Here is a 6,900-nt window from a genome sequence, read left to right on the forward strand (position 1 = left end):
ACCTAGACTACACGCCCAGGTCCCAGGGAGACACCCAGGAGGCCACACCACCAGTGCAGACGGTGGACAGCGATGACAGGGAAGCCATGGGCTGCCCGCGGGGTCCGATCCTGGAACCGAGACGCACAGGCTTAGATCACTATAAATGCTTTCGAAAAGCGATGGGGGCGGGAGGGGGGTGGAGGCAGGGAGGACAGGAACAGGTGGTTAAGGGCCTGTACGCACATGGTTGTCTTAGAACAATCACTCTGGGGACATGAGCCCAGTGTGCCATATTCAAAGTCGTGCTAGGGATTAATTCATATTTGCACACTGAAAAATAACGTGGTTTTTTTTTTACACTGCATCATCTGTGCCTTCACAATTTACAATCATGGAAAAACGAAACTGTGTCTTCGTCATAAACATGAGAGAAAATATTTCAGAGCACAATTAGGGAAGGAAAGAACTTCTCATTCCTTCTAGGTAATAGATGAAAAGACTGGAAATAAACGAAGACCAGCCAAATGAGAACAAGCAAAGGCTGTTTATTCAGAATTGCTATGACAAGGGGGTAAGCCATCGTTCGACAGAGACTCAAAGACAAGACAGACAGATTGAGAAGGTTTTTGTGGAAAAAAGTAAGCCTCAGACATGCCCCAATGGAAGCTGTAGGTGCTCTAATTGGAAGTGATGTATCCATGTTATTGGCGTGGGGTGCATATTTGGCTTTCTCTGGTTGGTCTCAAGTTGGAAGCAGTGATAAAAATTAGAAAAGCTGTCAGCTATTAATCAAATTCTAGCCATTCAAAGTCAATTGTTACAGAAGTCATTATTTAGCTTCCTGGGTTGTTAGAAATAGTAACCCACAAGTCATTTATAGCATTTATAGATGAAGGGCTTGATTTCATGGTCAGGTTTCTACTTTCCAGGTCAGAGTTCTACTCTTATCTGTGATCTGGCCATTGTCCATTTATACACCTAGTCTATCCGCTGTACCCTGAAACCAGGAGATCAGAAGGTAGGAAAAACAGCTTATGAGTCAGTACATGGCGTCTCTCTCTGAAGAAACTATAACTGGGATTTCGTGAAGCTGGGTTAAAATTGAGATTATTTTTCCTGTGTTTTGTAACTATCCCATGTATTTGGTTTACCTGACCATGTGGCTTCTCGGTCCCTGTTCTCCCACACTTCATACAGAAGGGACCCTGCTCAATGGGAAGAAAGAGTGTCCCTATATTTTCCCCCACAATTCATGCTCTAAACGTTTTCTTTTATTTCCAGAGAAAATGGCAATCTTGATTTGGGAAGAATGGGGGAATGAACGTTCCATCCTTTAAATTATTTTAATTAAAATAACCCCTAGTATCCACGTATGGAATAAGCATTGACTCCGGATGTCAGCGCTTGAGCGAATTGTTCTATTCGCCAGCTCAGGCTACCATAACAAAGTAACACTGACCAGGAGACTTAAGCAACAGCCTTTTTATCTTCGTACAGTTCTGGAAGCTGGATGTCCATGATCAAGTTGCCAGCAAATTTGATTTCCTTCTGAGGCCTCTTCTCGTGGCTTGCAGGTGGCCACCATATCGCCATGTGCCCACATGGCCTGTCGTCTGTGCATGCCCTGAAAGAGAGCGCGAGCTCTCTGATGTCTCTTCTTGTAAGGACACTAATTCTGTTGGATCGAAGTCCTACGCTTATGACCTCATTTAACCTTAATTACTTCCATAAAGCGTTTATCTCCAAAATACAGTCATATCAAAAATTAGGGCTTCAACATATGAATATGAATATGAATATGAAGAGAACAAATTCAAATTGTAGAATTTTGTTTGGTTTTATTTTAAGACTGAATATATGTTCGATTGTGAGACAAAAATCTTCACCTAAAATTAGAGGTGGATTTATAGAATAATCTCAATCTGACCAAATCACAACTTTTCAAATGTTGATGAGTTTAAGAGGTACTATTCTTTTCTGAGATAGGATTTTTAAGACAAAAATACATAAATATAAATATGTCATTTAGGGAACCATGGGTCCTTCAAGACAGATTAATTTTTATTAAACATGGCCTATCTCATTTTACACCTCTGCTACCAAACTTTCCATTGTTTTTCGGCCCCTACAGATCAAAGTCCAATCTCTTTAACCTCAACCTATCTTTCTAAAATTCTCTCCTACTTTTTCTGCACCGATAACAATAATTATCACTTGCTTATGCTAAAGCTTCTGCTAAATGCTTTACATGCATTTGTTATTGGTTGTCAGTATTTGCAATAAGCCTATGAAGTAGGTACCAGAACTCCCTTCCACAGAAGAGGAGGGTAAATAACTTGCCTAGAATCCCAACGATTATTCACGCAGAACTCCCACCTAAGAAATGGAGCTCACACTCAGAGCCATCCAACTCCAGCGCTCTTAACCACTACATATCATGTACTATTTCCAGTGAATATGCTCCTAAAATGTTAAACCAAGTTCAGAATATAAATTCCTTAAAGTAGGATAGACTTTTCTAAACAAGAAAGTCAGAAAGGAAAGGAAAGAGATATTTGATGATATAGTTTTCTAAAATGTTTTGTGTCTTTTGTCCTTCCAAAGACAAAGAGTAGACTGGAAAAATGTTTGCTATGCGCATGGCAGGAATAGGATAATATCTCTAAAATGCAAAAAAAAAAAAAAAAGTAATTAAAAGTCAATAAGAAGAGCAAACAAACCATTAGAAAAATGGACAAAAGATATAAACAAAGAATTCACAGACAAGAACCTTCGAATGGCTAATAAATCTATGATGAACAATTTCAGTTGCATTCAGAGAAAATAAAATGAAAGTGACACTAATGACCTCTTTTCATTTGTTAGATGAGCAAGAACTGAAAAAAGAAATAACTTCCAGTGCTGATAAGTATGTAAGGAAATAAGTACACTTTATACATAACTATTGAAAATCAAAACTACTGTACTTTCTAAAAATTACCTGTTGATATTTTTCGAAATTATATATGTATGTATTTTAACCAAGTAATATAGCATTTGGAACTCTACCCTAAATGAAATAAAGCACCAGTACATAAGAATATATAAAAAGAAATGTTTATTGCAGCACTGTTATATTGGGAAAAATAGGAAATAACTATCTTTCAGTAAGGGAGTGGTTGGATAAACGTAGTACATACACAAAATGAAACATCATGCAAACCTTTTAAAAAATTGAGTTAGGCATACATACCGAGGACAAACTGATGGTTGCCAGATGAGAAGGCGATTGGGGAGCTAGGTGAAAAAAGTGAAAGGAATTAAGAAGTACAAATTGGCAGTCATAACATAGTCACGGGGATGTAAAGTGCAGCATAGGGGATATAGTGAATAATATTGTAATAACTACGTACGGTGTCAGGTGGCTGCAAGACTTATCCAGGTGATCGCTTTATGAGTGATATATGTCCAACCACTGTGCTGTGCGCTTGAAACTAATATAATATTGAATGTCGACTGTAATTGAAAATGTTTTTTTAAACTTTTTAAAATAGTGACTTAGATATAGCTCTGATTTGGCAGGAATAGCAGAGATGCTGGTCCTACTATAATCCCGTGAATTCTGTTTCAATTAACATGGCCACTGTTATCTGCAAAGAGGCTAAGGAAACAAACATTTGTTTTTATCCATATCCAAAGTGGAGGCAGGCGAGGAAAAGGGGGTTTGGGAATAGGCATTGGGTTAGCCAATCGAGTGCCTGCATGAGCTCCCTGTCACATATTTCTTGGTAACTCTCCCACACTTTAGCAAAGAGCAACACATGTGGTCAGCACTTTCTAAATGTTTATTGAGTGAATGGTTAAGGAAGCTTTAGAACAAGAGGCTTTAGAGCATACTGTCATGGAAGGTTATGAGAAAGTATCATGGAGACACTGAGCCTAGAGCTCTAGGCTCAAGAGAAGCAGAGTGTCTGTTAAGGAGAGTCTGGGTCAAAGTCCCAAGACTCCATGAACTACAACTCAGGTGACTGTCACCAGCAGTCACACGGGGCAGTAAGGTGAACCTGGAGCCCTGCCAGAATGCACAGGCTTCTCCAGTCAGCTAACGACCTGCCCTCTGACGTGAACAGGGATGTGGAACTGAAGATGACGGTGAGGGCACTTGGGAAACACGTCGTTGGCAACGGAGCCTCTTCTCTTCCAGGAGCTTGAAGGTGACCTCAGCAGCAGTGGGACCGGTCTTCTGTTTGGGGGTTTTCTGAGGCCAAGTTTTCTCTGCACTCTCACTCACGAAGTATTACAGGCCTTCAGGACAGACCCCGCAGAAAGCCAGACAATAATTCCTGTCCCTGTGGAACACACAAGTGTTGTAATGATCTCCATTTTCAAACGAACTTTCAATTACAGCTTAAGCCTAAAAATCAAGCAGGGTTTTTATGCCCCAACCAAATCCATTCTTCACGAAGCCAGGAAAATGAGCAAATATGTTCAAAACTCTCTGGAATCACAACGCAGAAATTTTTGCGGAGAGAATCCTTAAAGTAAGTCCTCTCTTTTTCCTCCCCCAACATGCAAAAAAAACCAAAATGTGTCTATGGCCATGCTACTCTGAACAAGCCCGATCCCATCTGATCTCGGAAGCTAAGTAGCATCAGGCCTGGTTAGTACTTGGATGGGAGACCAGCTAGAAAGACCAGGTTCTGTAGGCATAAAATATTTAAAAAAAAAAAAAAAAAAGGCAAAATGTAGCTTTTTGAGGACTGTTTCCATTGGAAATCATTTTACTGCCATGGAAGTAGAGAAGAATAATTTAAAAACAGCTAAAAGAGTGGTAAAAGAGTACATCTAGATAATTCTCTTTTCTTTCTTTTTTGTTTTTTAGATCTTAGAAACTACGCATTTTAATACCACCAGCCCATATAAGAACACCATTCAAAATAATGGTTTTATAGTCTCCAAATCCTTGGTATTTGTCATTTTGAGGGAATATAGTATATCAGAAAGCTGCTTTTATTTTTTCCCATCAAACAAGAATAGCCTAAGCAATGACTAAATGGCTGATTCAGCACCCATAAGAACACACTAGAGTTTTAGAAGTGCGGTTCCCTGGCCCCGTTGAACTCCGGGCATCTGTAGGCAAATAACTAGCAGTTTTCCTCGGTGCCAGTAGTTAGTCATCTCTCAGGCTGCTGGTATCACGTGGTTTTGGGTTTGTTATTGTTGCTATTGTTATTGCTTTTGCTTTTAAAGAACTCTTATAAGTTCTAGAAACAAAGAATTTGATTAGCTATGAGGAAGAGCAAGACATAATATCCAATACTGGTTATTTATAGAAAATATTAAATAATATTGTTCTCAAAAACATTAATGATGAACCATGATAAATTAATAATGTAATTCTTAAAGAAAGCCATACCAGATCTCTTTATAGATGAGATAGATATCTTTACAGATAAGCTCCAGCATTCTAAGTAATTTGATAATTTATATCAATCACTAAAGAAAAATTCAAAGTTTTCATCTTCAATAAAGGGTTAGTGATTTTTTTAATCTAAAACCTTGTTTTGTATTTGATATGTCTTATATTTGTCATATGTATGATTGGAAGATCCCATCGCTGGACAGGATGTGGTGAGGGTGTCTAAGCATTGAACCTGACCCACATTGGGCTGTAGGGCTCTGCCTTCAGATGGCAGATTGAGTGCTTATGTCTACTTGCTCACCTTCATGGAGCTCCATTTAAATGACATTTAAGGTGGAATAAATTCATAACAGTACTGAGTGCAACGGGCCAGAGATGTTGACGTATTTTTGAAAACCAAGAAGTACGTGGAGTCATATATATTTAAAACCACTGCCAAGGAAGTTGTAGTCCAAAGTACACATAAGAAGTGAGAGTCATCTCCCCAGAGGAACCCTGTGTCCACCCGTATTCATTTCCTAGGACTGCCGTAAAAACAATGCCACAAACTGGTGGCTTAGAAAAATACGTATGTCCTCTCAGAGTTCTGGAAGCTCAAAGCCTGAAATCAAGGGGTGCGCGGGGTTGGTTCCCTCTGAGGGCTGTGAGGGAGGCTAGCTTCCACCAATGGGAGACACGGGCAAGAGACTGGCAGATGGGAAGCAATAAGAAGTCAGGGTATTTCTCTTCCTCTTTCTCAGCCTTGAGCAGTGTCTCCAACAGTAGCTACATCTACTCCATGGTTCCGGTTCCTACCTGGAGGCTTTACTCAAGCTTGGTGACCTTTCTCTGGGTTTCCAGCAAGCGCCCAGGAAGAGGGAGCCTGAGCGGCTAAACTCTGGGACTCTCACCCACTAACACTCCTCTGGTTTTGAAATCTGAGTTGCTTCATCATTGTGTTGGCTCTGCCAGCTCTTCTAAGACCTTTGTAATTAATTCTCCTAATTAAATTCCCTCTATTGAACTTCCAGGCATGAATCGTCTTCCTGACAAGACCCTTGACTAACACAAGCTTCCAGAGATGCCAAGCTCTGCGTCAACCCATAGAGAACAGGAGGGAGCCGGGGGGCAGGCATCGGGGTAACTAATGAAAGGGCCGCCAATGGGATAAGTGGGCAGACAGCAGTCGTCACTTCTCCCCTCCCCACAGCACATGCGTGTGGAAAACGAGAGTCGTAAGTACGCAAACTCCTTTCTCTTTCTCAGTGGGCAGCTAATAGACACTACCCAAAGCTGAGAAATTAAGAAAAAAAAAAGCGATGAGCATATTTCTCTTGTAATACTAGTAGCCACCAGAAGAATTTGAAACATTAATAAATAAAAGCAGTTCCCTTTCGGGCCTTAGACTTGCGGCAGAGAGGAATAGGCTTATTTTGTTTTTATTTTATCTCCTTCTATACTATTTTAATTTTGTAAAGCATGTGCTTCTATTACTTTTTTTTTGTTTTTCAGGCACTCCTGGGCAGTCTAGCAAACTT

The 6,900-nt window shown here is 40.0% G+C and overlaps 1 pseudogene; it reads left to right on the forward strand.

The window, feature by feature from the left end:
• Positions 1-4,551: 4,551 nt before the first annotated feature.
• Positions 4,552-4,670, forward strand: LOC118607083 (annotated as a pseudogene).
• Positions 4,671-6,900: the final 2,230 nt, after the last annotated feature.

The sequence above is a fragment of the Rousettus aegyptiacus genome, unplaced genomic scaffold (genome assembly GCF_014176215.1).
Source record: "Rousettus aegyptiacus isolate mRouAeg1 unplaced genomic scaffold, mRouAeg1.p scaffold_m13_p_1, whole genome shotgun sequence".
Classification (NCBI taxonomy): domain Eukaryota; kingdom Metazoa; phylum Chordata; class Mammalia; order Chiroptera; family Pteropodidae; genus Rousettus; species Rousettus aegyptiacus.